Source organism: Eptesicus fuscus, chromosome 6 (genome assembly GCF_027574615.1).
Source record: "Eptesicus fuscus isolate TK198812 chromosome 6, DD_ASM_mEF_20220401, whole genome shotgun sequence".
NCBI classification, from domain to species: Eukaryota; Metazoa; Chordata; class Mammalia; order Chiroptera; family Vespertilionidae; genus Eptesicus; species Eptesicus fuscus.
The window spans coordinates 34,722,026-34,739,684 of NC_072478.1; the positions used below are offsets into that span (position 1 = coordinate 34,722,026).

At 42.0% G+C, this 17,659-nt stretch overlaps 1 pseudogene; it reads right to left on the reverse strand.

Moving 5' to 3' along the window:
- Positions 1 to 1,740: 1,740 nt before the first annotated feature.
- On the reverse strand, positions 1,741 to 1,913 carry LOC103294467 (DNA-directed RNA polymerases I, II, and III subunit RPABC4-like; annotated as a pseudogene).
- Positions 1,914 to 17,659: the final 15,746 nt, after the last annotated feature.

Consider the following 17,659-nt stretch of genomic DNA (forward strand, 5'->3'; position numbering starts at 1 on the left):
CAACGAAGGTACGTTCCCTTGACCAGAAACAAACCTGGGACCCTTTGGTCCACAGGCTAACGCTCTATCCACTGAGCCAAACTGACTAGGGCAAATGACTTTCGCTTTATAGATGAAGGGAACACTAAGAGTTAACTGACTGACTGAAATGGTGGTCTTGAGTTCTAGGGGTTACACTTTTTCTATTAAACTGCTGTCTAGTTAATAACACTATTTAATTAAACCATTGATATGCAAAGGACCTATGATGAAATTAGAACAGTTACAAGTAGAGTAATTATTTTAGCTAATGAGTTGGGGTTTGTTTTTAGGGGTATCATGGAGTTGTCACATTTATGAGGACTCGGCCTAAAAAAGACAAGGTCATGAAGGAATGTGGCAGAAATGCAAAATTATGAAAGCCACAACTAAGGAAAAATCTGGATCAAGGGAAAATTTGAGCATGGCAGTACTTTGTATAGCATATACATTTATAGAACTTAGTATTTGAGGATGGTAGTAGTAACACAGTTGTTTTTAAAAACTGTCATATGGGTGGGGGAGTGGCCAGGAAGAGGTTAATGGGGGGGAAAAGGAGACATATATAATACTTTCAACAATAAAGAATTTAAATTTAAAAAATGAAATAAAAACTGTCACGTAGTTTTTGAATGTCAGAGACACACATAGTTATTTTTTTAAATGTATTTATTGATTTCAGAGAGGAAGAGAGAGGGAGAGAGAGATAGAAACATCAATGATGAGCGAGAATCATTGATCGGCTGCCTTCTGCACGCCCCCCACTGGGGATCGAGCCCGCAACCCAGGCATGTGCCCTTGGCTGGAATCGAACCTGAGACCTTTCAGTCCGCAGGCCGACGCTCTATCCACTGAGCCAAACTGGCTAGGGCATACACATAGTTATTAATAAAGTTAGAATATATCTACTCTTCAAGATGAATGTTAGGGAGGCTACTGTGATATTCCATTAGGATGAAATCCTGGAACAGATGGAGTATAGGTGTGACCATCAATTCCATACCCCTAAGATTGAGGCTAAAGTTTTAAATATTTATCCAATAATTCAGTGCAAACCAACCCCTATTATTTTTATATATTGGAAGCAGAATTTTTACATCCTTAATAAATTGTTACTCCTGGGCAACTATACCTGTCTTAAATGAATAGCCTGCTTCATCTACTTTACTTGCAGTTGGAGAAATAACCATTAAAGTTTCTTTGTCTTTTCCAAAGATTTAACAGTCAAGGATTATATACAAATACAGAAAGACCAAACAACAAGTGAAAAATATAACTCAAAATGATGTCTGCAAACTGACAGCGCATTGGGCATACTCTATACAAACTCTCTGATACTAGAGGGTTTTCAGTTGGTGATGGCAGTGGTTTCCAAGGAACTTACTTAATCAGACCTCTAGAGGGCACTAGAAACCTTTGTTTTAAACAAGGTTCCCAGATGAATCTAGGTTTTGATTAAAACTGGTTTGGAGAAGCACTTTTAATCTTCATTGTGTGTCAGATGACATACACAACAAAATTAAATTATAATTCATGTAGTTAAACAAAAATAATTTTCTTCTATAAACTATTAATAGATATCTAAGTATAATATGATTTTTAAGATAAAATCACATGCATTCAGTTTATGTATGAAGTACACTAATCAAAAGCTACACAACAATGAGAAACATTAATAGCAAATACAAATACAAATAAAGCTAGTCTTCTGAATTCCACGTTTCATTGAACATCAAAATCCACCAATCTTTTAGAACTTCTCTTGTATATTATTCTGTATCCAGGTTCTCTGTATCATTGGATCCCTGGATTTATTTCATTTTCTGAGTGATATTGTCCACAGATATATGTCATTGACTTCTGCTTTCCAGTTGAACATCCTTCTGAGTGTCCATTGTTAATCCCTATGTAACAGAAAAACGTCTCACCCTGCGCTTCCAAACAGATTCTGGCTCATTGCTGTGTCGCAAAATGATCTCCTCACCGCATTTCTTATGTAAATACAATTCCAGATATTCTCATCATGACCTTTTGCAAATTCATGCAATTTCACACAATAAAGACTGCAAAGATAAATCAGGTATTTTAAGGTAATATGGAAAATCCAATGACATTTTCTGGTTTTGTTTGTGTTCTGAATGATGGATGCCAAAAGATTTGTATTTAAATTACTTTACATGTTGATCAAATCTCATGACTTTTGGACATTGAGGTAATGAAAACCCTCCATCAGTTAATCCGTATATGGAGTTCATAATAAGCAAACTATATAACAGCCCATAGCTCACAGCAGACAGAAAAAACCTTTTCTTTTTTATGTCAGTTGGTTAGTTGCTAAGGAAACCGGGTTGACATTATTTATTCATTTTCACCTTTATCTCACTGATTTTGACATGCTACAGTAAGTTATCACTGTCAATTCTTTGTGTTTTCTGAAGATTGCCTAGCTTTCTATACACACAAAATATTAGTCAATTTAGATGAGTGATTTGTGTATTTGGTTAAATTGAAATAAATGTTTGCACTGTGACAACTTCTGTTTTTCTGAAACCCTTCATATTGAACAATACTGGCTGCTTTAAAAGGGCACATAGCTTTAGCTGTCTTTATTTCTATTATGTCAAAATCATCGCTGCTAGGGTTAGACAGATCACCAGTTCATTTTATGTGTCAGAATGATTCATTTTGAAGATTTGGTGCTATATGGAACACAGACTTGGAGTTCTAATTTTGTTAAAAACAACATGTGTCATCCTGGCGGGTATTGCTCCGTGGTTAGAACACTGGCCCGCTCACTGATGGGACCCAGGTTTGATTCCTGGTCAAGGGCAAGTACCTGGGTTGCAGGTTTGATCCCTGGGTCAGGTTGGGGCATGTGTGGGAGGCAACCAATCTCTCTCTAAAAATCAATGGAAAAAATACCTGGCAACATGCTGAAACCACAGTACTCACATATTTACATATAATACAAAACACTGAAAAGATGGGCCTTGATATAAAATTTTAAATGATTGAAATTGAAAATACAGTCCTTTATAATAAAAGCCCAGAGACGGAACGGTGGAATGACCAGAACAATGGGTCGAACATTTGCTATGATGCGCACTGAACACCAGGGGGCAGACACTCAACCCAGGAGCTGCTCCCTGGTGGTCAGTGCGCTCCCACAGTGGGAGCAACAGCTCAGAGGGCGGGACCACAGCCCTGACTGAATGGGATGAATGGAGCTCCCACAGCAGGCCTCGCCCCCAACCAGTGCACGAATCACAGCACTAAAAGGTTACTAAGCACCTTCCTTGTGGTGGGTGAAGGCTGCAAACTCTCCACAGAATCTCAGATAATCCCAGAACCCGCCTCACAGGGTTGGTTGATCTAAGGGTTTCTATTCATAGCTTCAAGAATGGAATGAGATCATCAGCTTTTAAGTAGTTGAGGGAAGAGCACTGTGCTCACCCACCCTCGGCTTCAAGTGAGTCTTAGTTCCAATGGCCTTCATGCCGAGCACCGCTGCCTGAGCACCGCTGCCTGAGCATCTTGCTCAGCCTGTATCACTGACTGAGTGATGCCCGGGTGCTCTCAGAGCAGCAGGGAGCCAGCCGCCCTGTCCTGTGGAGCATGTGTCCCACTGGGAGAGGACGGGGGTGCAGGGAAAAAACAGCCTCAGACATATGTGAGGTGCAGCTGTTAGAGGGCACGGGCACCATGAAAACATGGGAATGAAGCCATACGGGGGCTCCCTGAGGGAAGGGCAAAGGGAGGCTCATTGAGGGAAAGTGGACGGATGGAGGAGAGCCAGGAGGATGCCTGGAGAAGGGCAGAGGGGACAGGCCATGGAGGGGCATCAGGACAAGCAAGAGGCTGAGTGGAAGGGTGTTGAGGCTGGGTCGGGGGGCACATCCTGCAGGGATTGAGGGCCCGTGAGAACCTGGCGTCCCCTGAATGCGGGGCAAGATGCCGGGGCTGTAGGTGAGGACCTGCTGGGCTGATGCAGTGGGGACAGACCCTCTAGCTGCTGTGTCAGGAGCAGACTGAGGGGAAAGAGGAAGCATGGAGACAGCAGGAGGTGACAGCACCCTTCCTGAGGGTGATGGGGAGACCGTAGAAACTGTGGCAGCCGAGGTGGCAGCTTTGGGGTGTGCTGGAGGGAAGCTAGATCCTGAGGAAGGATGTGGGGGTGAGGGGTGAGGAGGCCCCATGCTCAGCTCAGCCCCTGGGAAGGCAGGATCTCCAGCAGCTGCCAGCGGGGGGCCTGGAGTCAGATCCTGTCAGAGGTTGAGTATTGACCAGGAACCAAGAGGCCACTGGTTTGATTACAGGTCAGGGCACATGCCTGGGTTGTGGGTTAGATCCCCTGTGGGGGGTGTGCATGACTCTCTCATGGATGTTTCTATCTCTCTAGCCCTCTCCCTTCCTCTCTCTCTAAAAAATCAATAGAAACATATTTTTAAAAAATCCTATCTAATAAAGAGGGAATATGCTAATTGACCATCACTCCATCACAAAGTTGGCTGCACCCACAGCTGATGGCAAGTTCCCTTAAGAAGCCTTAATGAGTGAGCAATCAGTAGGGACCTGATTTGGGGCTTGACGGGGGACCTCAAGGTGCACCCTCAATGCTGGGTCGGGGGAACTCAGGCCGTGCCCCCCACCCAGCGGGGTTAGACAGGGGACCTGAGGCTGTGCCCCCCTGCCTGGTGGGGCTTGATGGGGAACCTCAGACCATGCCCCCCACCCAGTGGGTCTTGACAGGGGATCTCAGGCCGTGTCCCCCACCTGGCGGGGCTTGACGGGGGACCTCAAGGCACGCCCCCACCCCATCTGGGGGACCTTAGGCCATGCCCCCCGTCCTGGTGCCAGGCCAGGGGACCTGAGACTATGCCCCCTGTCCGGCAGGGCTTGACAAGGGTGGGACTGGCTGGGTCTGGATCTAGCCCAATGGCAGGGTGGGGGTGGGGGGTGGCCGGGTCTGGGTCTAATGTGATTTTGAGGCATATGTGGGTGGGCAGGGACTTGACTCTGGGTCCCTCTTTTAATGTGCATGAATTTCGTGCACCGGGCCACTAGTAAAAAATAAAGGAAAATGAAATAATAAATGGGTTAACTGCTGCTAATAGTTGAGTAAAGTAAAAATGAGAAAAATATCCATTGCATTTGACAATGTGGAAGTCATTAGCAAAATTATCATAGTATCAACAGTGTTAGGAATAAGGGTCTGATTGGAGTGGGGAGAATAGGAAATGACAAGAGAAGTTATCATCAATAACTACATAATTTTGCTATAAATTGGAGCACATTGATTGGATGAAGATTGACTAAGACCAGGGGAAAATGTATGTATTTCAAGGTGAGAGACTTTGATTTCTGCTTTCCCCACTAGAATCTCAACTTCCTGAAGGCAGATATCTGAATAGTGTTGCTCCCTACTTGCACATTTAACATTTGTTGTGCCTGACTCCTGAGTATTTAGCTATGAACATATATTCACTCAAAAAAAGATTTGCACTGGATTTGATTTTTGCTAAGTCACTTTATTCCTTTGGTGTCCTGTAACATAATAGGGCAAGAACTACTCCCTCCTGACACTCCACCCAAGAACCTAAGCACATTTCTGCATTTGCCACTCAGTTAGATTCAGGGAATCTTTAGGGGGAAAAAAGAGAACAGAGAAACAGTTAAGAAACAGAATCTTCCACTAAATTCTTTCACTGTATCCCAGTGAGAAACAAACAGTTTATAAAGGGTAATGAGTCATTTAATGATAAAGGGAAGTCCTATCCTATATAATAAAGAGCTAATATGCTAATTAGACTGGGGCTGTGAGGCAGCTGGGGCTGCGAAGGCCTACTCTTGCACAAATTAATGTGCATTGGACCTCTAGTTTTATCATACTTGAAGAAAATTCTGACTGTTGAGCTTGACGTTCTTAATAGAAGTTTATTTGATGAGTTTATATGATGATGTGATTTTTTGGGGGCAGAGAGAGTGGAGAAGGCATTGCTAATTGTTTATTTCAGTATTCTGTTTCAGAAATTCTTGGACTCACGGTAGACACTATTTTACAGTACCACTTTTCTTCTATTGTTGTATGCAAGGAAGAATGACCTAAATGTGAGTTCCATTTTATATCCACCTTTATAGACTATAATCATGTTTGCTTTAGAAAGACTTAGGTTATTAAAAGATATGCCACCAATTTTTAAAAAAGTTATGGAAGCTGATAATGTTCAAATATATGAATCAAATACTACTTAGTATATAATGGCAAAAAAATGTAATTAAAAAGGACTTAAGGATAAGTTGTTTTCCTTAAATCAGACTCACTAAAGTTACCCAAATGATTATAGGGGTAATGTTATTGTCAAAGTATATGTGAACATAGGAAGTCAAGTTTCTTGGTAAAACAAAAGTAGACAGACACAAATCAGTTCTAATGAGTAAAAGAGTAACTCAATGCAAGTGGACTTTATAAAACTGAGGATGTAACTTTGTCATCCAGCCCAGAAGATTTAATTTTTACCTATGCTATATATTAGGGTTCCCTAGAGAAACAGACCAATAGGCTGTATATAATGAAAGAAAGAAATTTACTGTAAGGAATTGGCACACACCACCATGGAAGAGGGCAAGTCCCAAGAACTGTAACACGAGTTGGCAAGCTGAAGACCCAGGAAAAATGATGTGTAATTCCAGTCCAAGTCCCAAACCTAAGAAACAGGAGAACCAGGTGTAGTTCCTGTTCAAAGGCCAGTAGACTTGAGAGCCAGGAAGAGCTGTTGTTTTAATTTGAGTTTAAAGAAAAAAAGAAAAAAAATCTGATGTCCTAGTTTGAAAGCAGTAAAACAGGAAGAATTCTCTCTTATTCGGGAGTCATCTTTTTTTGTTCTGTTTAGGCTTTTGACTGATTATATGAGGCCCACCCATATTAATCTGCTTTACTCAGTCTACTCATTCAAATGTTAATTTCATCCAGAAACACTCAGAATACTGTTTGACCAAATATGTCAGCACCCTGTGGCCCTGTTAGGTTGCTACATAAAATTAACCATCACACAGTATAGTGAACATTTATTACTTATATACTAAAAAGGAATAATGTATGCAAGACAAAAATATTTTTTCTTTTTAATATATTTTATTGATTTCAGAGAGGAAGAGCTAGGAAAGAGGGATAGAAACATCAATGATGAGAATCATTGATCAGCTGCCTATTGCACGCCCCCCTACTGGGGTTTGAGCCCACAACCTGGGTATGCCCTGATCAAGAATCGAACTGTGACTTTCTGGTTCATAGGTTGACACTCAACCACTGAGCCAAAAATATTTGTTCAAATGGACTTTCCCAATATCTCACCTACAAAAATAGTGCCTGATATTTGCTAGACATTTAGTTATAAGAAGTATTCATGGATCACTGCAGTGCAACTAAATGTCAAGTCTTATATTTCAAGGCCTGACAGGTAAAGCCTTTGAAATTGTCTACTTTCAGGCCTAAAAATTCACATATAGTTATTTTGGCCAGGAGCTGGATCGATTCCTCACTAAGGAGTTTATAAAAAGGAGGAAGAGTAGTCTATGTGCTAGAACTTCTAATAAAAGGTGAAAAAGTCACATATTGTGAATAGCTACTTCAGAGTGTAGAAAAGAAAGGATAGACGATTAGACCAGATTAGGTCAGAACAGTCAAAGGATAGGTCAAAGTCAGATGTTTCTTCCCAAACTGCTGAGAAGGTCTCTTATGGGAACACCCTTAATGTTTTCAACTCCTGTGTGGTCAGGAGTGAGGGCTCAAGATAAACTGGATGCAAGGTTATTTGGAGATTGAATTTCTTTGTGGCCATCAGTGAGAGTGCAGAGTCAGGGAGCCAGAAGTAGTAAAGGGGGACTGTGTGCCTGATGTCTATGTTTCATCCCTGACTGGTGCAGACCAGCACCACTGTGCGCAGGAGTCTGACGAATACCAGGGAGGGAAGTGGCTGCAAAGGAAGTGCCTCTGCAGGAGTGCTCCCTTCCTTGTATTATTGCCAATTAGGATGAGGCCTTCAAGAACACCGTCTTCGAGGCAGAGGTTGAGAGAAGATTGATATGTAGCTGAACGTCAGCTAGAAGACCCAGTCACCAGTTGGGACTCAATGACCATGTTTCTACCCCTTTGGGCCCTGTTTTTCTAGGATGTTCCCTTAGAGCAAGAACAGCCCCAACAGTCTGCTTTAAGAATGTGAGAGGGTTGTTTGCTGAACTCTGCAGTCACCTCCAGAGGCCAAAGGGCAAGCAAATATGCTCAGACCTCTTCCCCCTCAACCCAATCCTATCTCTTACCCAGCATCTGGGGAGAAGGGTGCTACCTGGGAAGAAATCACATGGATAAAACAATATGAGAGGGAGGTGGGGACTGCCTATGTTCCTTCTTGTTTTTCATTGCTAAAATTGCACTGTTTATTGCAATGTAAAATGTATCATGAAGTTGGGGAGGAGTGTTCAATACACAATGCCGGTGCATCATCTTCTTGTTTTGTGTGTTCCCTCCCCCCCCCCCCCCCCACCCTGTATGTGGCAGGAGACTGATAATTCTGCTTCTGATCTTCCCATCCAGTATTTTGTTCTCCCATCAAGTTTGATTGTATTTTTTATTCTTACTACCTCTCCATCAGTGAGATTCTGGTGAAGGTCTCTGCAGCTGCCTCATTCCTTTCCAATGGCAGTGACATAAAATAAGTCTCTAAACAGCGTTGAAAGCTCAGCTACCCTCTGAATTTAGGGTACAGCTTCCTGTCCGCTTCTTGTCATGGATTAGCAGATTGAGAACTAGGGTTAACTTTGGCTCCATTTGGAGAAACATTTTAAAGGTCAAGTCCTAAATAATCAAAGCCAAGTGTAACTGTGATTTGAGTTTATCTCCTCTCTTAAAGAGCATCTTTCTAAGGGCATCTTTGTCTCTTAATTATGTTCCACAAAATAAAAAATGATAACTTTGGCATTTCACAAGCCTGAACCACTTAAAAGTCTCTTAGAACTAGAAGCAGTGGGGATTTCCAGACCTGGTCCTGGTGGGTTTGTTGACAGACTGGGCAAGCTTCAGCATAAGACGTGGAAGACAGTCAAGTACTTTGACATTCTTGGGTGGACGAGGGCAATATTCTGCACCTCCTCTCCTCCCCATCCCCACTTTTAATCTTTGGGAAAAGATGTAGCATGTTGTCTTTCCCACCATTCTGCCTTTCTACTCAACAACTCCCATCTTTCCTGAAGTAATAGCATCTGGAAATATTTTTACACTGTCTAGGTTAGCAAACTGCCTAGTTAGCCTAATGCTTAAAGAAAACGTACTCATCATCTTGAAAATCTAATCCAGGCATCCTCAAACTATGGCCTGCGGGCCATACGCAGGTGTTTTTGCTGTTTTGTTTTTTTTACTTCAAAATAAGATATGTGCAGTGTGCATAGGAATTTGTTCATAGTTTTTTTAAAACTATAGCCCGGCCCTCCAACAGTCTGAGGGACAGTGAACTGGCCCCCTGTTTAAAAAGTTTGGGGACCCCTGATCTAATCAATTCCAAAGTGTATTTTTAAAAAATTATCTTTATTGCTGAAAGCATTACAGATGTCCCCTTTGTTTTTCCCCCCATTGACCTCCTCCACCAAGCACCCTTCCCAGGCCTTCACTACACTATTTTCTGTGTCCATGGGTTATGAATATCTATCTATCTATCTCTATCTATCTATCTATCTATCTATCTATCTATCATCGAGGTAATATGCAAATTAGGCTGGGATGCTGTAACAGTCACAACTGGACAGGAGGAGGCTGCGTGTGTAGGTGAGGCCCAGAGCGGAGATGGAGACAGAGACAGGGGGGCCTGCCCAAGCCGCTGCGCTGGCTCAGGCAGCCCCGGAGTGGACACAGGCAGGGGGGCAAGGGGGCAGTGGGTCACCCTGGAGCAGACACAGGCAGGGGGGCAGGGGGACCTGGGGCAGACACAGGCAGGGGGGCCTGCTCCAGACGAGGTGCACCAGCAGTCCCGCCTCTGCGCATGAGCTGCAGAGGAAACACCTTTTCTGACCGCTCATTGGCTAAGCTCCCGGTATGCCACTCGCAGTGTTCTTGGTAACTTGGGTAATAAGAATCCAAGAAGGTGATCTAGGGTTTTCCACCTCACTCCTGGAGGAAAAAATGAAGGTCTGTTGCTGGAGGGGCTAAGAAATGTTATATCCTTCCCTAGCCAGTTTGGCTCAGTAGATAGAGCCTCAGACTGCAGACCGCAGGGTCTGGGTTTGATTCTGATCAAGGGCATGTACCTAGGTTTCAGGCTCCTCCCAGATTTTTAATTTTCACCTGGTGATATTTTCCCATTGAGTTTTAGAAAGGGCTTATGCAGGAGGCAACCAATCAAAGTGTCCTGCTCACATTGATGTTTCTCTCTGTCTTTCCCTCTCTCTTCCACACTCTCTAAAAGTCAATGGAAACATATCCTCAGGTGAGGATAAACAAAAAGAAAGAAAGAAATGTCATGTCCTATGAAAGAGACATAGTGAAAGTGCTTAAAGAAAGTTGTCATTTTTTTCATGGTGAAGGGACTGGAGTCCATGTTGATGAAAACACCTTGGCAGCTGCAATGGCCAGCAGTGGCAGCAGCAGTGGGGTGATGAGGATGGCGCCTTCCCCTGATCAGCCGGTTCTCCTCCCACAGAGGGAGGCCAGACTGTGGCTTAGACTCATGGGGAGCTGGCCTAAGCCATCAGTAGGATATCCCCTGAGGGCTCCCAGACTGTGAGAAGGGGCAGACTAGGCTGAGGAGTCCTTTCCCCTCCCCCCAATGTACGAATTTTGTGCAGCAGGACTCTAGTATGCATATAAATTCCCTGGTTAATTTCTTACTCATCCACCTCCGCACCCCAGACTTTCCTATGAAATTCATCAGTCTATTCTATGTCGGTTTTGTAATTTAGGTGAGACATCCTATTTGATGAATGAGGTCACACAATTTTTTTTGTGACAGTGCAGGCCCTAGAAACAAACTCACTCATCGCCAAGGTCCTATGCATTTTTAAAGTTTTATTTATTTACTAGGGGCCCAGTGCATGAATTCATGCACCTTGAAAGGAGCTGTGGGCCATGAGGCTGTGGTGGGCACAGGGACAGGTCCTCCATGCCCCTGCCTGGCTCCTGGTCCCCTCTCTGCTGGCAGTCCTGCTCCCACTGCCACCGCTCCCATGTGCTGATGGCACTAGCCCCACTCTCACTTGCTGACAGTGTGGAGCAATTGAGTGGGTGTGAGTGCCAGCAGTGGGTGCAAGTAGGGCTGGCGCCGTCAGCAGGTACGAGTGGCAGCTGCTGCCCTGATCACCCCTCAGGAGCAGGGGCAGGTGGAGAAGCCCTCAGGGGCAATTGGGGCTGGAAGCTGCTGCTTGTACCAGCTGACAGCGCCTAGTGATAGGGACTGGTGCTGGGCACCAGCTTGGGTGTGAGCGGCAGCTCTGGCACCAGCAGCGGGTGTGAGTGGGACATTCGTTGGCAGTAGGTGTGAGTGGCAGCTGCCAGCCCTGATCGCTCCTCAGGAACAAGGGGAGGAGGAGAATCCCTGAGGGGTAATTGGGGCTGGCAGCCACCACTTGCACCCACTGGTGATGCCAAGTGATTGGGGCTGGCACTGGGTACTGGCAATGGGTGTGAGCAGCAGCTCTGGCACTGGCAGTGGGAGTGAAGCCGGGCAGGATTGCGGTGCATGGGAGCAAAGAATTTTCAGTAACCACCAGAGGCTTGCCCTGATGACAATGACTGGTGCCCCACCTTGGTCTGGTGTTCCCGCTCACCTGCCCCACCATCCTGCTGTGGCTGATGCCCGCCATGTTCCACACTCTGCTGCCTGCTGCCAATGCCCGCCTTGTTCCGTTTGCACCCCGTAGTGGTCAGCACACGTCATAGTGACTGGTTGTTCAGTTATTTTGTTGTTTGGTTGTTAGGCCATTTGGTCTATTTCCATAATAGGGTTTTATATATATAGAGATTTTTAATTTTCACCTGGTGATATTTTCCCATTGAGTTTTAGAAAGAGAGGAAGAGAGAGGGAAAGAAACATCGATGTGAGAGAAACATATTGATTGGTTGCCTCCTGAACACACCCCGTGCTGGGGAGGAACCTGCAACTGAGGTATGTGCCCTTGACTGGAATTGAACCTGAGACCCTTCTGTCTGCAGGCTGATGCTCTTATTCACTGAGCCAAACCAGCTAGGGCCATTTTTAACCATACTACACTACACAGAGTGTTTTCCATGTTCTGTTCTTTTCTGGGAATGGAATAATTCCCCTGCCCCAGTTCAATAAACACTGCAATTTCCTATTCAAGCGTCAAAGCACTGATGCCTGCTAGCCCATCCCCAATTGAGAAAGTGCAGAAGAGGCTTCACTCATCTCCAAACCTAGTGTAAGCATATCCCTCAGCAGTCTAGAAACAACTAAGCAGATGCCATTCTACTGAGCCAATGCAGAGGGGGCAAAGGCCAGCTCATGTGCTGCTTCCCAAGATGTGCTGGGAGATATTTGCCTAATGTTCTGAGGTGGGACAAGTGTTCACACAAATAATTTTCCTCTTCTATTTAGACATGACTGTGTTCACCACAATATAGAAGGTCTAGTATTAAAAAGGAAACACTGGTCTTGGAGATGTTTGGGTAAACACTTTTGTTGTTACTGCAAACTTAAAGTTGATGAGATAGCTTACAGAACTGATATTCTGGTTTATTGAAAAGTATTTATCACATGAATTACCAACTTTAAAAAATACTATGAAACTTTCTAAGAAATGTTTTTCACTACTTTTTAATGAACCCAATTTCATCTTTGTGTGGCAAATCCCAAGAAACCTGAGGATTCTGCAGTTTACGGACAACATCGTTATCAATATTATACATTGTTAAGTTACAACTTCTGGCTCTTTTGTTTATTTGGGTTCCAGATTAACCGTAGCTTTAAAAAAAATAACAATCTGCGTTTCATTGGTGCATTCATTCAGTATCTATTTACTGCCTTATTCCCAAATTATAGCATTTTATTACTCTGGAAGAACAATGATCTCTTTTGGGTTATTCTCCTGACTTTAGGGTACATTTCAGATAAGCAGGGACACAAGGAATGTTGTCTTGGGTAGATCACCAACTCAGATAGTTCTCTTAAAATGCTTCCAGTAAGTGCAGTTTTCAAATTTTTTCTTTGGAATCATATGGCATTAAATATTAATAAAGATGAGAGTTCACTAAAGCTATACCCAAATCATTAGCATTCATGAGACAAAGATGAAAAATTAAGATAAAAAAAGGAGTTATAATAAAAGTGGGTGCTCTAACTTTTAATGTTTTTAGCAAAAAAAAAAAACAAACAAAACCAAAACCCTTTCATTGTTATTTTCAAGTATTTGATAGCATCAACTTAAAGTAACCTTGCCTTAGATCTCAGCATAAATATTCACTTAACAGCTCTAACTGATCAATGTAAACTCACTAAACAAATGGCTTGTGAGTTGTACCTGATCCTATAAACTGCATGAGTACTAGATCCATAATTATCTTATTTAGGTCTGTCTCTCTGACATTAGCCCAGGTCCTGCTGATTCTTAAATATCTCATTTAATATGTTTGAAAATATACCAAGTGCTAAAAGAGATAAAATATTCATCTGGTCTAATTAAATGTCTATTTTGGCACGAACTATATATTTGAATAGGAGACAGACTGCATTATTTCTTTCTTAACTAAAATAAGATGAGGGGTTAGTGCAGTCCTGCTTGGTCTGGCAGGATCCAGGAAATGCTTTCAGAAGGTCTTATTTTCAAAACTTATATTTGTACAGTCTAAACTTCCTATACTTTATCTTACTTATTTTAAAATTTTGTGTTTAAGTATAATATGCACATTTTATAGAATAAGCCCTACCTTGAGTTTTAATAGCATGGGTTAGTGTCACCTGTTTGGTGCATCATGTAAAGGGAATTATCCCATATGTACTCTACTGTAGCTCATATATTTCACTCAGTATTTTGCAAATTTGTTCATGTTCTTACATTATTTGTAGAGCATTTCTTCTAATTCCTGTGTAGTACTCCAGCATGTCAATTTACCTCAAGTTATTTATCCAGGCTATAATTGATGGACACTTGTTGGTCTATAGTTTAGGGGCATAATGATTAGTGTTTTTATGAAGATTTTAGAATGTACCATTCTGTACAAATATGGACATATTTCCATCTGGCCTATAATCCGGATTGTAATTGTTCAGAATATATGATACGCTCAGGAATAGGAAATAGTTCAAAGCTGCTTTTTTAATGTTTCTTACACATTTTTTTCACCCAACCTCAGTATATTACCATTTAATTATTCATAACCTGGCTTACATTTGATATGTGCAATCAAAGCATTTCTGTTAGCAATTCTGGTATCTATAAACTGTTAACAATGGAGGTTTAATTTTCACTGCCCCTTAGACTAAAAATGGCAGTTATTTCATATATCTACAGACTGTTGGATCGCCTCCTTTGGGAATGACTATGTGCCCTTGCCAATTTTCCATTTGTCGGCCTTCCTTTGAAATCAAAGTATTGAAAAAAATATTATATATTCTGTATGTGAATTCTTTTTCATATAAGCATTTTGCAAGTACATACTTTAAATATCCAAGTGGCTTGCATTTTCATTCTTTAATGGTGCTTTTGGAACTATAGGTGCTCTTACTTTTAAAGTCCTATTTGGCAAGTAATGTTTTCAATTACAGATTTTTTCCTCAAGTAAATTTGGCCTGCTCTATTGTCACAAAGTCATATTTCTTTTGATAGCTTTATTGACTTACAATGACATTAAATCCTAAATCTATCTGAATTTGTTTTAGTGTGGTATGAGATAAAGAGACATTGTTTCTATGTGGATAACAATTGACCAACACAAGCTATTAAAAATGTTCATTTTGCCTCTGTTCTATTTCACTGGTCAGTACTGATGGTAGTATCTATAGCTTTATCATAGGACTGGATATCTGGTACTATTTTCATCTCTTAGAAGATGTGGGATTGTAATAGGCACCAGAAACACCAGAAAAGGTGTAATCAGATAGCCCCTGAGTTGAAGGGAGAGGGCTGTCCCCTCCTTAGTTCTTGTCATGCTTGTGAGAAAAAATTTCACACGAGTCACTGTAGATGGTTGCATTGTAGTAAAGCAAATTTATTAAAGAAATAAAGGCCTAGCCGATGTGGCTCAGCGGTCAGGGCACATGTCTGGGTTGCAGGGAGGTGCAGGAGTCAGCTGTTCAATGATGTTTCTCTCTCATCGATGTTTTTATCTCTCTCTTCTTCTTTCTTTAAAAATCATATGAAATAAAGGGAGTAAATTCATTAAAGAAGTAAAGCAAGCAAATTTATCAAAATACATCTGGCTTATGAAGTACAGATGAATTTCCCAGCTAGTCTGAGAAGCCCTGCCTGGTAGAGGTTTGCTTTTTATTTCTTCATTTTTAAATGAAATCTTTATTGTTGAAAGTATTACATATGTCCCCCATTGACCCCTTCTAGCCTGCCCCCTTCCTTTTATTTTTTTTTGTGGGGCTTTCCCAGAATTTATGAGAAACATATGGCAATTTTATCTTTAACAAGCCCAGAGACAGCTGGCTTCTCTGTTTGAATAGTGAGATGAAAACTCCCTCTTCTCTCCCTCTTCCCAAAGATGGCTGGCTTCTTTGTTTAGTGGGTGAGATAAACGCTCCCTTCTTTCCTTCTCCCTTCCTGCCTCCTGCCTTAGCAGTTCCAGGGTGATTGAAGTTATATGTTCTTTGTTTAGGGAGGAGGTTTAGCCATTTGTTCTCAAGAGTCCTTGGTTGGGAAAGATAAGATCTTTCTTCAAATTGGCTGCAAGTTGCCCAAACTGTTTGGCCTTGTTTAATTTTCCTGTCTCAATGTCCCTATTCCTCCTGCCCTGGAATTTTCCTAGCTTCTGATGGGTGCTAAGGTGCTAAGGTGCACGTACCCTGTTACAGGATGAGTGGGAGTTCCAGAGTAATTGTGTGAAAAGTTAGGTGGACCTTCTTAGTGAGCAATTATTAGTTGATGAAAAAAAAATTAATGTCGTTTGAAGTTGATCTAAGGGCATACAACAAATGAAGAAACACTTATCCAAACAAATGTCCTAAATCTTGCTAAAAGCTAAAAGAAATTGTGGCATTTGACTTATAACATATCCCTTCTTCCAGGTAGTCGGTGTTACTTTCTGTATTCTGGACAGATATGGCTAATATGAATGGGTTAATTAAACACTGAGATCCCAGTCTAGTGCTGTGATTTCACCCAAGTAAGGACAGGCCTCACACTTAACCTACTTCTCACCTAACTTCTGCTATGGGAATTATATATTATGTAGGCAGAGACAAACAGACCCCACTGTTACTCAAAGGGTGAGAGTTATGCCTCCAGCACAATAGGACTAGAATACTGAGTCTCCAGTTTTGTTTGACTCAGTTTGATGTAGAGCCACTGTTCTCTGCCAGGAGGGGCAGGTTAAGATGACCATGGTCTGCCATCTTCTTCTGGCATCAGCTGGTGGAGAGGCGATATCACTCTGATAGAGAGATATGCTTTCTAAACCTACAGCTTCTATGTGGTGACACAGATGTTCTGTCCGGAGACAGGTCATGGGAAGAGCTCTTCCTGAGGAGACTAACTTTATTTGGTACACAGAATAAAAAAGTTCATGCATAAGGGTATTGTTGAAAACATATAGATTTTGGTGCTAAGAATTTAGGAGAAGGCTGTCAACTCCTTGAACCTAACAGCAACAAGCAAAATGGAAGACCACCAGAAGTTAAACAAAGAGACCAGATGAAGAGACAGCCAACAAGATCCCTCCTGGATCCCACTCATCACTGTGTATCTAAAAGGCTGTGCACGGGTGCTAAGGTGCATGTCCTCAGTAGCAACCAGACTATCACATTCAGCAGACTTAAAACTTCCCCAGGCCCCAATAAAAATTCACTCACAAAGGTTAGAAACCTCACTAGCTCAAGGGGAATAAATGTATTTTCTGACCAATACTAGGTGTACAGAAAGCCACTTTGAATTTCAAGAAAGACATAACATTTAAAACAAACAAACAAATAAATACACAAATAAGGATGAGATGGAAAATTTTGAGCTGAAAAATAAAATATTTAGTAGAAGAGATTAGCATAGGATTTCAGCAGGTAGAAGGAAGAATCAGCATTTTAAAGATAGATTATTAAGGATCTCACAATCTGAAGAAAAGAAACAAAAAAAAATTATCCACGTCTATGAGAATTAAATGACACATTTTGAAGCAATGGGTTGATATCTTTCCTACCTTGACATTTTTTTTTTAAATAAACAGTTTTTGAACTCACTTCTCACTTTTTATTCTCTCTAGATCTCCAATATTAGAGATGTTAGAACTTCTGATATTTTCCATATATTTCTTAAGTTTTTTTTAATCCTTCTAGCTTTATGTGTATACTAGAGGCCAGGTGCACGAAATTCGTCCATGGGGAAGGTGTGTGTGTCCCTCAGTCCTGCCTGCACCCTCTCCAATCTGGGACATCCCTCGCACAATCCAGAACTGCTGGCTCCCAACTGCTCACCTGCCTGCCAGCCTAAT